At 41.0% G+C, this 15,004-nt stretch overlaps 1 protein-coding gene across 3 annotated transcripts in view; it reads right to left on the bottom strand.

Annotated features, from left to right (window-relative positions):
• Positions 1-13,299: 13,299 nt before the first annotated feature.
• Positions 13,300-15,004, bottom strand: part of JPH1 (junctophilin 1) — an 84,281-nt gene continuing 82,576 nt past the window's right edge. The window contains exon 6 of one of the 3 annotated variants that reach the window (XM_030304201.1): positions 13,300-14,690. The gene's annotated coding sequence lies outside the window, so the exon portion shown is untranslated. Of the gene's footprint in view, positions 14,967-15,004 lie in introns of all 3 variants that reach the window. The other 2 variants (XM_030304199.1, XM_030304200.1) reach the window with 2 other exon arrangements.

Below are 15,004 nucleotides of genomic sequence, written 5' to 3'. Positions count from 1 at the left end.
AAGGTCAACCCGAGGAGGCCAGTAGGTCATGGTGTGTGTCACTGTCCTCAAGGAGTTGACCATCCACCCCTTCTAACGTGGGAAGATAGACTGTGAGTGTTGTGGTGCTGGGGGGGGCTCAGAGGAGACGCGGTCCCTGCGAGAGGCCGGGGTGATGGGGGCATCCCTGGATTTCTCTGAAGAGAGGGAATGCCGGGGTGGTGCAGGCTGTGAGTGCTGCCCATGATGCAAGGCGGGTGACAGGCCCGGTCCCCTCAGCCAACTTGGAAAGCCTCTGAAGGGCACCTCAGCCTTCCAGCTGCCGTGCCCCCACGCTTGCTCAGCTGAGGCCCTCCTTAAGGCCGCATCGCAGCTCAGCTGCGCTCTCCTCCCTTTCCTGCTGCTTTCCCCCAACCTACTGCAGGTGCTGACCTCAGAGCACTCCTTGACAGACATCTGCAAGCTTACCGCTATCTCAGTCAGCTTCCTGGGGGATCCCCACTTGTGATATCCAGATTCAGATAATAACCCATAGCTTTGGACTGTGGTTGAGTCTACAAAGGTGAGACCACTCCCTAGGTGCTGGGGCTGAGAGGACAGAGATCAACGTGGAAGGCGGATGAATGCCCAAAAGCCCACTCTCTTACAGGACCTGCAACCTGTCTGTGTCCACCACCTTTGATCTATCCCCTTGAAATTCTTGTCTGGGATAGACATTCTCTCTTAGGCCTGGTGAGAGGAGCAGAGTATTTGTGTGTGTGTGTGGGGCGGGGCGGGGGGGAGCTGACAGCAGTGGTCAGGAGGAGGGAGGAGGGTCAGTGGAGGCACCCATCTTTCAAATGCGCCTGGGGCTGCTCTGTGGAATGGGGACAAGTGCAAAGCGTGGGAAATGAAAGCTGGAAGGCGCTGGTTGGGAATGAGGTACCACACGGAGTCGGAAGGAGAATCAGATTCTAGGAAGGGCACTTTAGGGATCTCAGTCTTTTGAGATCCCTTTATACTCTGAAGGAATGCTGATGTGCAGAATGGAGAGCTCAACATCTGCTAACCTCCACCAGGAAAGTTCCATTGGGACGTCTTTTCTATAGTTTGGGTGATGAAAGAAGCAAGTTATTTTTTATTCCATTTTATGCATATAAAGCTGTAATTTTTAAGACTGAGATTCCCTGCCCCCACTCCGCTATTGGAAGCACTATCTTAGTATTAAGCCAGCAGCCTGAGGTGTTTTGATGTGAACCTGGAAAATCTGGCTGGCCAGGGCTGTGAGGGTCCCTTCACTGCTGAGCAGCTCCTGGAACTCAGGGACCCCAGGAACTGTCCTTACACACCAGTGACAGGAATATGCACACCTGGTTTGTCTGTGGTTATACAAACTTAGCACTTGATTATCCAGTGAGTTTTCTGTGTGGCTCTCTGACCTTCCCCTGGCTGAGTTCTCATGGGCAAAGGCTGGCCAGTTGGAAAGCCAAGACTCGGCAGGGGACTGGGTCCCACTTGGGCATGACCTCCGAACATCCTTCTTCAAAGCTGTGTTGGAAAGGGTCTGCCCTGGTCCTGTGAATGCACAGGACCCTGTTTCTTCTTATTTTTAGGGCACTGAAACAGTGGGTGTACATTATATAATGAGGAGGTCACAGGTTTGGAGCTGTGTTCTAGAAATATTTGGCTTTGTCTCTCTGGCAAGTCCTAGCAGCAGCAATAGAAAGGGCAGACTGGGGGCAGGAAGAACAGTTTGGAGGCTCCCGTGATCCACTGCCTGGTAGTTACCAGGAGCCAAATTAGAATGACGGTGAAGGGACTGGAAAAGAGGGGATCATCTGAGAGACACTGGAGGCAGAATGTGTGGGAGGTTAACAGTGGCTTCCACAGAGAGAAGTCGGCTTTCAGCCCTGGGTGCGCAGTGGTTGATGATGCCATTAGAATAAACTGGGAAGCCTGTTCTCACAAACCCTATGAGACAGACTTCAAAAATAGACCTGGTTTCAAATTCTAGCTTTGTTACTACTAGATGTGAGGGTGCCATTGGATATACGTTACCTCATGGAGTCTGATTTGTTTTTTTTAACTTGTAAATCTGGGATGATGATGAATACTTCATAGAGTTATTTATTGTAAAGAATAGATTTAATGAGAAGATGTCACGAAGCATGTACAGTGGGGCACCAACAATCAGCCCTCAAAAAGTAGAGACCGGGTAGAGTCTGATTGGTGCAATGTATGAGATTGGGGGTGTGGTGGTAGGATGCACCTGTGGAGGAAAGTGAACAGTTCTGGTTAAGTTGTTCAGGGAAGGCCCATAGAGGAGTCAAGGGTTTGTGCTGATGTTTCTTTAGATCTTCAATGTGTTAGAAGTCCAATTCTCTCAAGCACAGAAATAAATTGATTTATAAAATGGTCTCTTTTTTTTTTTTTTTTTTAAGAGTAGGTGCAAACAACAAGGATGAGTACTGTTGATAATCTCTTTTATCCTTGCATAATGTTGGGATCATTTCCCTCCTTTTATTACCTTTTTAGCAGCAGCTGTTAATTTTTTTTAAAGGAGGATTAAACCATAGTGACATTTATTGTTTAACAAGAACATTTCAACCATGTTATTAAGGATGCAAGCTTTTCCCAACTTTCTGCTTCCCCATTCTTGTTGGGTTCTGTTCTTATGCTTGTTGCCTCATGGTTTCAACATGGTTGCCACAGTGCAAGGCATCACACCTACATTCAAGACAGATGAAAGAGGAAGGTGCAGCAACACTGAGTTCTCTGCTATCTATCCCTTTTATTAGGAAAAGCAAAAACCTTTCCAGAAGACTTGGCAAAGTTTCACTGACCAGAATTAGGTCACATGGTCACCTGCAAGGATTAAAAGACTCTGAGAAAGCAAAAATCTAGCCAAGAGGAATGAGATTGCCTGAAAACAATTCCCTACCTTAGTAGTAAGGTTTTAGGTAGCTGGGATTTCAGCATAAGATTTTGGCAAACTTAGAATTCTGGTTTATCCAGTGATTTATCATTTAACTGTAGATCAACAGACATTTTCATGGCTGAGTAGGTAACTCTCTGTTTTCTAGGAGGTAAGAGAGTTGAAAGACTATTTTAGAAGAAGAAATATGTTTGCCTTTTTGGTTGACCAGGACTTACAGAAGCTTTCATTCTCTTTCTTTTACTCCCTTTTTTTTTCTTTTTTATTTCAGTAAACAAATACTCGGTCTTTCCACCCAGATAATAACTCAAAAATACTCGTGGACTTCAAGGTCAAACTTTGTTGTTTCTGTTTAAATGTATCTATGAGTTCAGTGGTAGTCTCAATGGCACACAAAGCTGAAATAACCGGAAGGAGGACCACGAAGCCAGTCCCACCTTGTGCGGGAAGAGGTTTGTGCAGGAGTGATTAGCAGCTGCCCTCTTTTGCCCTCAGGCCTGATGGCCAGGCCCAGGCACCTCCTCATAAAGGAAAACTTTCTTGACCTTCATGATTCAGCTGAAGATAGCTTAAGGGCTTACAGATCAGTACAGTGGTCTAACCGTCAAAACCTGTGATAAAATGAATTAGAAAAAGAGTACATTTGATGTGATAGTGACCTTAGACTCAGGGATAAGAGAAGTTATTATAATAACTTCAAACACCTCTGGAATAATTAAGCCTGAATTAGTGAAATGAATGACCAAATAGTTACTTTTGTGAAGAGGCAATTAAAAAATACCAATAACAAAAGTCTGAAGATGCACAGTGGTGATGGCTGCACAATAGAATGCCACTGAACTATACATTTAACACTCGTTAAAATGGTAAATTTCTGTTATATATATTTTACCATGATAAAAAAAAAAATCTCCTGAGTGTAGTCTTGTTGAGAGACCTGCTCTAATGAATAGACAGAAAATTTGTAAAGAGGAAAACGCATCATTGCACATTCCCTTCACCACATGCTCAGTACACATCTTGATCACAGAATTCCTGGAGTTTGGGCCTCTATACCCAATGGCATTCTCTCCACTGTTCCCATCTCGCAAGCCCATCAGGTCCACCATGTCTCAAACTAAATTCCATGTCTTCAGGCCATCTGGGCATAGCTCCTCCTATCTTCCCTTAGTTAAGGACTCTAACTAGCGCTCAATGGCTCAAGCCTGAGCCCTGGATTCCATTCTGGAATCCTACTTTTCCTTTATTCTCCATACCAAATCACCACTTTGGGTTAATTCTGTCTCCTCAGTGTTGCTCTAATCCATCCGTTTTTTCTTCCCCTCGACAGTTGCCACTCTGAGGCAAATAAAGAATCAGGAACGCTCATCTCATAATGAGCACCTGGCATCCATTCACCATCCACTTAATCCTAAATGCCTGAAAATATTTCAAGGTGTTAAGAAGTAATTAAAATTTTTATTGTGGTAAGAACACAGCATGAAATTCACCCTCTTAAAAGACTGTTAAGGTCACAATACAGTACTGTTATCTACAGGCACAATGTTGTACAACAGATCTCTAGAACTTACTCATCTTGCCTAACTGAAACTTTATTCTTGTTTATTAGAAACCATTCTTTTTCTTTTAGATTTTATTTATTTATTTTGAGAGAGAGAGAGAGAGCACACGTGAGCGCGCGAGAGCAAGCACACAAGCAGGGGAGGGGCAGAGAGAAGGAGACACAGAATCCCAAGCAGGTTCTGTGCCATCAGCACAGAACCCGATGCAGGGCTTGAACTCATGAACAGTGAGATCATGATCTAAGCTGAGATCAAGAGTTGGAAGCTTAACTTACTGAGCCACCCAGGTGCCTCTACAAATCATTTTCTTAATCAAGGTGGATTACCTATTTTCCTTCTTGGATATATTATCTATTAACTTGGCCAACTGCTTTTACAAAGGCTCTCAGTCATAATTTTTGCCAAGTAGAAATGAGTGGCATCTGAACAGGATTTCTACACATGCTTAAAACTTCTTACTCTTCCACAAATATTCATTTTCGCGCCCCCACATATAGCTTACTAATATTAATATAAGTGTCATGTCCTCAAAGCATGTTGCAGAAGATGGCTTTCTTTCATCAGCAAGTGAGTGGTCCAAGTGGGCAAGGTTATGTCAGTTTTATTAATTCATTCATCAGTCTTACTGGACATATGTATGTATCAGGCACTGGTGGGTAGAGACATGGGACAAAGTCCCTACCCGCAAGGAATGTACAGCCTGGTAGTAGAGAGATTTGAAACACAAATGGTTCATGCAGTAAAGGGATAAAAATCAAGCAGCGTGGCTTGGAGTCATCGAGGAGGGACATTCCTTGGAGTTTGGGAAAGGTTCCCAGAGTGAGAAAGTAAAGATGTCTAGAGTTGAGATCAGCGCTGACTCCACATCAAGCCCTTTTTCCATTTCAACTAAGAATGTAGTCAGTGTCACAGGCACTGGATTTTGAAAATCTCATTATTTTAATCTGTGTTTCCCTGGCTACAAGTCAGGTTGAACATCTTTAATGGTTATTGACCATTGTGTATTTCTCTTCTGTTTATTGTCTATTCTTGCCATTTGTGGAAAATCTCAGTGTTGAAGATAAACCCTCTGAGGCCGATAGGGAACTTGTCTGATGCTCTTTGAAGGATTAATTTCCTAAATCCCACACACGTCTCTTGACAAAAATAAGGATCAGGATGTTTTCCTAAAAGCCCCCTTGCTTCCTGCCAATCTCTGCCTTCTCTCTTCGCTGAATCGGGTTTCCTCTTCTAGCCTGGTGGTGGCTGAGGAAGGTCAGCAGGACGTGATGGAATCTGTATGTGCAGATGCTGTTGTCGTCTTTAATGGCATAGTTTTGTTTTCTTTTTCCTGTCAAAACTAGGGGAGAAATACTATACAGATGGACAGAGTTATGTGTAGGCTTACAAATGTGAGCACATCTGATAAAACAGAAGCATTTGAGTGTGCAGATCTTAAAAGAATGAGGTCCAATTTCATATGTGGTTTGAGAAATGGCTATAGATAAACCACTACATGGATTTGAGAATGACCCTCATTCAAGTCATGGACAATGCATTACCTTCAACCTTAGATATCAGTGTTTTGTTTCAAGTAACCCCGAGGACTCAACCTTCATATTTTGCCTGATAGCAGTCAGAACAACTTTGCAATGTGCCTTGTGTTCTAACCTTTTGGTGGCTAGAGGACAGACTCAGAGCTGCTGAGATGTAGGGGAAAGGGACGCCCAGGACTTGGAGCCCCAGGTACCTGGGTGGGACTCTTGGCTCTGCTAGTTAGCTGTGTTTTGTCAAACAGTTCTCTTCACCCACCTTGGTCTTGGGTTTCTTGTATGCAAAGTGGGGAAAATGCTTCCTAGTTCCCTTAGGTATTACAAGGATCAAATAATATTGTGATACCAGATGTTAGTATGTGTTGTATGCATTTTTTTCTACTTTCTCTTCTTTACCTAACTGTAGTTGGTACCTCATACTTGTACACTGCTTGATTATATAGGCAATGGTTCTCAAGGCATGGTCCCCTGGCCAGCAGCATCAGCATCACTTGGAAACAAATTAGAGACGCAAATTCTCAGAACTACTAAATCAGAAACTGGGTGGGGCTCAGCAATGTTTTACCTCCAGATGATTCTAATGCTCACTGAAGTTTGAAAACCACTGAAATAGAGTTTCCTTCCTGTTGTGGTCTATATAGAATGAGATTTGGTGAGAAGAAAAAAAAATTGTGTGTGTTTTCATGATATAAAAGCTATTTAAAGTCCAGGGAGGTGACTTTCATCTCATGTCAGGTTTTCCTTAAAATAGTGAGTGAAATATGTTTCAAACAGGAGAATTTTTTCCTGTTTTTCTATTGAAGAAAAGCACCCAAGTTCAGCTGAATGCAGGATTTGAGAGAAGCTATCAAGATGTATACCCTGAACTGAGCAGATAACTTCTTATCCTCTTTCTTTATAAATATTAATGAACTTATACACTAATGGATGCTACTGGAAGATCTCACATTATGATATTTTGCTATGCTATTTCTGATTAAATGTATTTTAATTTCATTGAAAGACAGAGCCATTTGCCTATGTTCATAATCATAGTGATTAAACATAATAGCTAGGTCCATTAACACATTTCTGCATATCAGTGAACATCTTGATGCTCTACCTGTATCAGGAAGTTTGTTCCTACAACCAAGAGTATAATCATTGTGGCAAATCTGTGTCAGGCTCATTTCTTGTACACTTTAATTGTATCTTCTTATTATACAGTTTTTGTGAGTAATAGACATTAATGAACAGTTGTACCTAGTATGAGTGTTCCGTATTCAAGCATGCCTAAGCTTCTAATGAGAAATGCATCAACGCTCGCTAGTGTATCTTCTGATCAGTAAGAGCCCCGATTTTTATTGTCTGTCCTTTGCTTTTGAGAAAGAACTCATTTAACTATTTGAGGTCCAACTGATTCTATATGCAGAATGCATTCCTTAGTGCAGGAGGATCTGATGCTTAATGAACAAAGAATTTCATTTCAATGAATTTAAATAAACACCAGTTAAGTACTATTAAAAACATGCAAGAAAACAATTTAGGCGATGTAAACAAACTTTATTTAACACTTCAAAAAGTGAACAGTCTCCCTCTGGAGAACTGCAAAATAGGGTAGAAGTCGGGATGCTTTTATAGGTTAAAATATAAAGAACAGGAATGAGGAAAAATAGAAAGTATCTGGTTGGTTGGGGCCACAACACTCAACCTTGTGTGGCGTGAGCAGACCCAGAGTTGGCTTGGGGTGTGGGGATTGGCCGACTGGATATATTGTGTTTCTGGTCAAATGGAACATTTACAGGGATCCAAAAGTTATTGAAGTTCTGGTTTGTTGACATAGCACCCTAGGCAAAGGAGGCTCCATCTTGGGCTTAGAATGTTCTTCCTTTCTTTTCCTTCCTTCCTTCCTTCCTTCCTTCCTTCCTTCCTTCCTTCCTTCCTTCCCTCTCTCTATATCTCTATCTCTCTGTCTCTATCTCTCTCTTTCTCTCTTTCAAGTTCTGATTTGTTGACATAGCACTCCAGGCAAAGGAGGCTCTATTGTGGGCTTAGAATGTTTGCTTTTCTTTTTCTTTTTTCCTTTTCCTTTCCTTTATTTCTCTTCTTTTTTAGAGAGAGAGGGCACAAGTGAGTAAGGGGCAGAGAGACACAGGGTGGGGGAGAGAGAGAGAAAAGCAGGGCTCACTTGGGGCTTGTGTTTTTCCCCAAAGCGGGGCATGAGCTCACCCGAAGCAGGGCTCACCTGAGACAGGACATGAGCTCACCTGATGTGGGACTCAAACTCACCAACTGCTAGATCATGACCTGAGCTGAAGTCAGATGCTTAACGACTGAGCCACCCAGGCACCTGAAAGTTATTTCAACAGTAACATAACAAATGTTTGATGAAAGAATAAGTAAAAATTGCTGGTAATGTTGAGACTATTAAATGTAATAGTTACCTACTAGATGTTGAGAGTCTACCGCATGTTGGGGAGTTGACTGAAGTTCTCTACTTTGATAAGAACACTAAGAGGCAGGTATTATTCCCATTTTACAGACATGAAAACTCTCCTCACAGTGTACCAAAATGGACATGTGCTGTTTGGTGCCGGCACAGCCAATGAACAGGGGGACAACTCATAAGGAAGTGTGTAGCTTGTTCCATAAACTGGCATCTGAGAAAGTGGCATGGCTGAATTGAAGCCTTTTTATGCTTCTCTATTTGAACTAATATATCCTCAATTCAGCTGACATGTTTGTCAAAGTACACCAGTAAACTGTGTATGTCTAAGCATGCTGCTGGTCTGGGGAGACTGACAACCATGATTCAGTGCAATGGAGAGCTCACGTTTTGCAGGGCACGGAGGGGTCAGGCAGTGTAGTGAACCCATAGGCCACATTAAAATTCCTGAAAGCTTGTCTTTAAAAAAAAAAAAACCACAAAGGGTGGGGGGGTGCCTTGCTGACTTCAGTTGGTAGAGCATGTGACTCTTGATCTCAGGGTTATAAGGGTTATAAGTTTGAGCCTCACGTTGGGTGTAGAGATTACTTAAAATCTTTAAAAAAGTAAAACATAAAAGTAAGTAAAACTCCTTAAAGAGCAGGGTAGCAAGTAGGTTTACAGTGCTTCCTTTATAATTTACTCAGGTAGTCTTTAGAATGTCAATACAAATACAGGTAAATTGCTGATAGCTGGAGTGAGCCAATGGAAACTCAAAAATACAGTGTAGGGTCTTTTGTGAAGGAAAATATAGATCTGATTATTAGAAAAAATGGAGTTCTTTCTATACACAAAAATCCTAATGGAAGAAAACCAAATTGTAAAGTACGTAAATACTGGGAAATGACATGGACAGTGAGAAATGAAAAATTATGCTGAGTCCCCCACGTTACTTTGTATCATGACAAACAGACGTAGATAGCATCAAACCTTATTTTGGGCACAGATGCACTGCATTCTTTGCGGCTTTCTTGTGTTCAGATTACTTCCCAAATTCTTGCTTGGTCTCAGTGGACTGAGGAGTAAGAAACAGATTTAAGGGACACTTGTCTATCCTTTTAAATGTTCCATAGATTTGAATGTTTCTAACCTTTGCTTTTATTTGGCCCAATTATCTGATGTAAAACTGTTTTCAAAATGCTAGGTCTAGCCCTTAAGGGATGGAGTCCACACCTGTTGGCTCTACAACAATGCTATGTGTGAGCATCTTTTTGGTTTTCATCAATCTCAGCAGCAGCTACGTGATTCCAGGTACTGGCTCCCGCGGTCAGAAGCTGTTGTTAGAACATGCCCAGAACTGGAGAATTTTAGATGATCTTTGGCTTTTCACCTTCGCTTCTACTTTGACTGCATGGGAATATGATATTTATCTATCAGATTCTTTTCTTCCAAATATGTGCCATCAATGGCAGGAATGTGACTTACATTCCTGAAATCAAAGACCTCTGTTGCTTTCCTTTGAACAAATATCATAATTCCATCAAATGCTCGATACAGTTCTTGATGTTTCATGAATGAGTTTGCTTGGGGCAAGGATGGGAATAAGAAAAGACTTGTACATCAATACTGTCATATCTTTTGCTGAGTCTATCTCTCCCTCCACATCTTCTCTCCAAAATTCTCGGCAAAGATTGATACACTATCATAGTAAGCGAACTGCTTTACCAATCACTAGCCGAACAAAGGTTAGGCCCTCACTCTTGTGTTAATTCTAATACTTGACCTAAATCAGATTTGGGATTCAAGAGAATACTGAAGAAACTATATGGAACACTGCGATGAAGTATCAAAAGACCATTACAGTATCTGTCTAAATATTTTAAGTCTTTTAGGCACAATGTGCAATTTCTAGGTTAATTCTTGAGATCAAGTTCAAGCACACACATACACACACACAGAATTCATTTATGACATGCTTTTGACTCCAAAATACCATTTAAATGTGAAACTTTAGTTAATATTTAATATTTTCTGAGGTTCAAAAATATCATAAATACCTGACTAAAAGTCATGAAACAGTAGAGTATAAATTATTCAGAACTTCTAATAAACTTTACTATAGTTAAATCGACCAAGTGTCCTTAAGGAACTTACGAAAATGGGTTCATTCAACCCATACTGTTACTTTCAATTTCATCATATTTTCTACTTTTTTATGGTTGATGAGGATGACAGTGTGGAGTAATGATAACATATGAAATGAAATAGCACATTGAGAGTCAGATCTGGGACTAATATAATTTTTTTAACATTTTGGCAGGTAGCCTCAGGCAAGTCATTAACTGGAGAATTCTTTCCTAGGGATCTCATAAGAATCTAACAAGTCATTGACGTGAAAATTCTTTGTAAAGCCAATGTCTCACATCATACTGTACAGAAAATGGCATTTTAGTGTAGAGAAGGAACTCTGTTAAGTGTTCACCACTGAGGAAAGAACATAATCTGACCTGTGGCATAACCTTTAAAAAGGGGCCTTTATAGTGGGATCTATTTTTTTTTAAACTTTTAATGTTTATTTTTGAGAGCGCGGAAGAGAGCGAGCGAGCATGGGAGGGGCAGAGACAGAGAGACACAGAATCTGAAGCAGGCTCCAGGCTCTGAGCTATCAGCACAGAGCCCAAGGCGGGGCTCAAACTCACAGATCGTGAGATCATGACCTATGCTAAAGTCGGATGGTCAACCGACTGAGCCACCCAGTCGCCCCTCACTGTATTTTTTTTTAATGCGTTTGAGACAGAGAAAATTTTTTTCCTAGTTCCTCCAATTGGTAAAAGCTAACACAAGTTATTATGCGCCAGGCACTGTACTAAGCACTTAACATGAATGAGCTCATTTCTCCTTCACCACCACGCGGCGAAGTGTGTGCTAAGTGCTACGGTTATGTCCATTTTACAAATGAGGAAACCAGGGTCTGGGCTTGAGAAAAATCCACAATTAATCGTGACCGTAGCCAGAATTTTATCCATATCCATTCATTCAGCAGTAGTCATTTTATTCTATATGTTTTGTTATTTGCTCCTACTCCCATAAATGAGACTCCTATAGAGGCTAGTGCAGAACACTGAAGTACTTTTCAGTACTTTTGGGGTACGAAGGAAATGCTGGACCACAAACCTGGGATCATGAAACTCAGCCTGCTGAACTGCTGGGTTCCTGTACTGGCGAAATATGCCACGTGTACAGCCACATAGTAAGTTGGAAAGAGGAGGCTACACAAGTTTCCGAAGCATGGGAGGAGGGCCGCGAGTTGCACTGAGCGTATGCCTGGGGAGCCTGCTTACCATAGCTCCCGAAATAGCTATTGCATTAAAAGGGCATGTAGAATATTTTCCAGATTTCCCAACCACAAAGACTTCACCCCAGCTTTGGTTTCGGCCATCAAAACTTGTGGTTTGGACATGAAACTGGAATCAATAATCTTTCTTGCACCCTGTACCTTTGCCGCCTGCTCCAAAACAGTGTGTTCTGTGTTCCATTCTTTTAGGATTTACTAGGAGATTAATCATTTAAGTTGATAAATCTGTTACAACTTAAGAGGCGATAACTTTATGCCTTATTTATGTTGGGGTCTCCAATACCTTAGCCTTCAACAGGAGTGACTAATTTGGGAATTTAAGAGCACCACAGCAGCTCCCTGGGAAGCCGTTTTGGAGGTGGTCCTTTTATTATATACCTCATTGGCAGCTCGCGGTGCGTCAAGGCTGCCTAGGCCAGCATCGGACGGCCTCAAAGGGAGCCCGGGGGCTGGAAATTCTAGTGGCAGTAAGCTTATTCAACTGCACAGTGTGCTTAAGCTTCCAGAAATGCGTCTAAACAGGGGCCACAGCGAAATATTAATTTATCTGGGGCACAATGATCCAAAAACTTTAATTAATTGAAAAGTACCCAAGCAGGAGGGGGATTTACTCCAACTCTGGGTTTTCCTTAAAAACAGGAATAGACATAAAACCCCAGATAAGGCCCTAATACAAGTAATGAAGGCACTCAGCAGAAAAACGAATCTTATTTTACAAAATTATCTGAAACGCCCAGGAAGAAAGAAATGCAGAAAGAAATAACATCACGGTATGAGTACCTCCTAACGATGTGGCTTCTCTGAGCATTTTACACCCCATTTCTATTGTTAATTTTTCAGCAGATCTTTCTTTTAATACAACCACCATCAAAAGTTCCACATAATTTACTCACAAAGGAAACACACCTGCAACTTTATTAATAACCAACTTTTTTTTTATTAGAGCAGATACAGTTGTGAAAACTGTACATTATACATTTTGGTTTCAAGGATTATAAATAAAGGAACTCACAGGTAGGGAGTTCTTTTTCACAGCAAGAAACTTTAAATAAACAAGGTCATGTTTTATTAAGTACATTGGCAGACTTCATGTGCTGTCCAAAATGTAGAGTACAGTATAACAACCCATTAGAAAGAGCCTTTCATGTAAAATACAGCTGTGCACATTTTAGAAAAATACCAACAATTTGAGCTTTGTTTTTAAAAAAGCTTATAAATCATACACATATTTATAAATGGAACATGCTGACTTTATAAACATATCCTTTAGTTATCTGTTACCCATTATTTCCAAAGCATTACACGTTTTAAATAAACACTTAATAAGATTAAATATTTTTTTATTTTTTAAAAAAAATCCGCTTTCCCAGCATCAAGAGCTATGGGGTTAGGAAGGCGCAGTGAGTGTACGGAGACTGACACAGGAGCTGAAACGTTTCTTGGCTAAAAAAACGTACTTCCTAAATTTAAAAGTCAAAGCAAAATGTAAAAAATAAATAAATATACAAGTTGTAATTTTCATTTGCTCTCTTTCTGCTTTCTTCTTTATTCCATATCGGTCACACCCAGGATTCTCAATATATTGCACTTCTGCAAGAAACACCACTGGGTTACTGCCCTGCAGGGGACAAAGCACTCAGTCCACACCTGTGCTAACCTGTGAATTGTCTCTTCTGCATTGAAAAGATAGCAAACAAGGTAACAAGAATCTGATTAAACCATGCAGACTGTGAAAAATATTTAGGAATAGCTAGCTCCTTCTCCACGATGTAATGTCTTACAGAGATTTAAGATACCTTTCCTCCCCTGATTTCTTTTTAAATAATTATTTTTATAAAGACCACGTAGTGTCTCTAAGTAAGCATGCGTTTGAGTAATAAAGGATAAATTATAAAACAGCAAAAAAAAAATCAGATTATGTCAGAATAACAAAGGACTGCAAAAGACAAATATTTAAATAAAAACGTCTAAACCTTTAAAATGTGAAATAAAATTACGAAAGGACTTTGAAGGACACGAAAGGCATAAAATCGAGAAGCAGAGGTTTAACAAAGCTTTATGCTCTACCTGAATGTATTCAACAAAAATTTAAGTTGGAGGAAAAAAAAAAGATTAGAGCAGTTATTAATAGCATCTTGCTTAACTTTCATGGGAATTAACATAGTCACTGACAAGATTTTATTTGGTTGTAAAGTACGTCAGCAATGAAACTGAATCCTTTAAACACCGATTACTGCAATCCATGCAACACTTTGACTATACTTCTTAGAATTCTGTTGTCTTTCAGCTTTTAAAATTTAGCACCTCTTAAGTGCATAAATAATTCATCTCGGTAATGTTAAAAATATTTCAATTTTTTTCTTAGGAAGGTATAATGCCTTCACATCGCTAAATTTTAAACAGCCTGTTACAGGTTTTGGAAGACTGCATGACATGAAAACAATGATGTATTGCTATCGAAATGAACACATCTTCTCTAGAATTGTGTCTTTTCTTTTCCTTGAGATGCAACAAGTGTGTTTCATCCAGCCGGGACCACACGTTGTAGAGGACTATACATCCTACTTCAATAAACGGCAAAAATGAACATAGTCGTGCACAAGCCAACGAAACATTCTCTCCCAGAACATTCCAGGAGATGTTAAAGCAGCAGGTCACGGCATAAGACTGGTGAGTGATGCTGCTACCTATTTCTTCCAATGAGACAGGAGTGAGCGTTGGAACTGTGGCCACAGCAACACAATCCTCCGACCGCATTCCTCAGGCAGTCGCTCGTTTCCCCCAGCTCCCTACTAAAAACGTCCGATGGCAAAACAGTAAGGCAGCTGTTGACTTCCATCAAGAAAAAAAAAAAAAAAATGCAGCTCCATACATTTCCAGTTTAGTCACACTCTGCTAGGACAGATGGAGTAGCCAATGCCAAGAACTTCGCCGGATGGGGCTGCTTCAGCAGATTTTAAAAAAGAATGATTATTAAGTTTTGCTCTCCAACACGGCTGCTTGCTTCAGCTCCCAGAGGACCCCAAAGCCACAAAGCATTCCCAGGGGAACATGAACAGGTCCTCTGGCTGAATTTTCCAAGTGTCATCTCTTTCGCGATCCCATCCTAATTCCAAGCCTCCTTCCCTGAGTCTGAGTCTGACTGGGGTGTGCCATTTAAAGGGCTGATGACGCCACGGCAGGGAAGTGTGGGCTAACACCGCTAGTTGTCATGACTTCACTGAGGGGTCAAAACAGTTATATCATTAAGTAACTATG

The sequence above is a fragment of the Lynx canadensis genome, chromosome F2, assembly GCF_007474595.2.
Source record: "Lynx canadensis isolate LIC74 chromosome F2, mLynCan4.pri.v2, whole genome shotgun sequence".
NCBI lineage: Eukaryota > Metazoa > Chordata > Mammalia > Carnivora > Felidae > Lynx > Lynx canadensis.
Note: the sequence above shows the minus strand (reverse complement) of the source record. Positions and strands in the feature narration are given on the sequence as shown.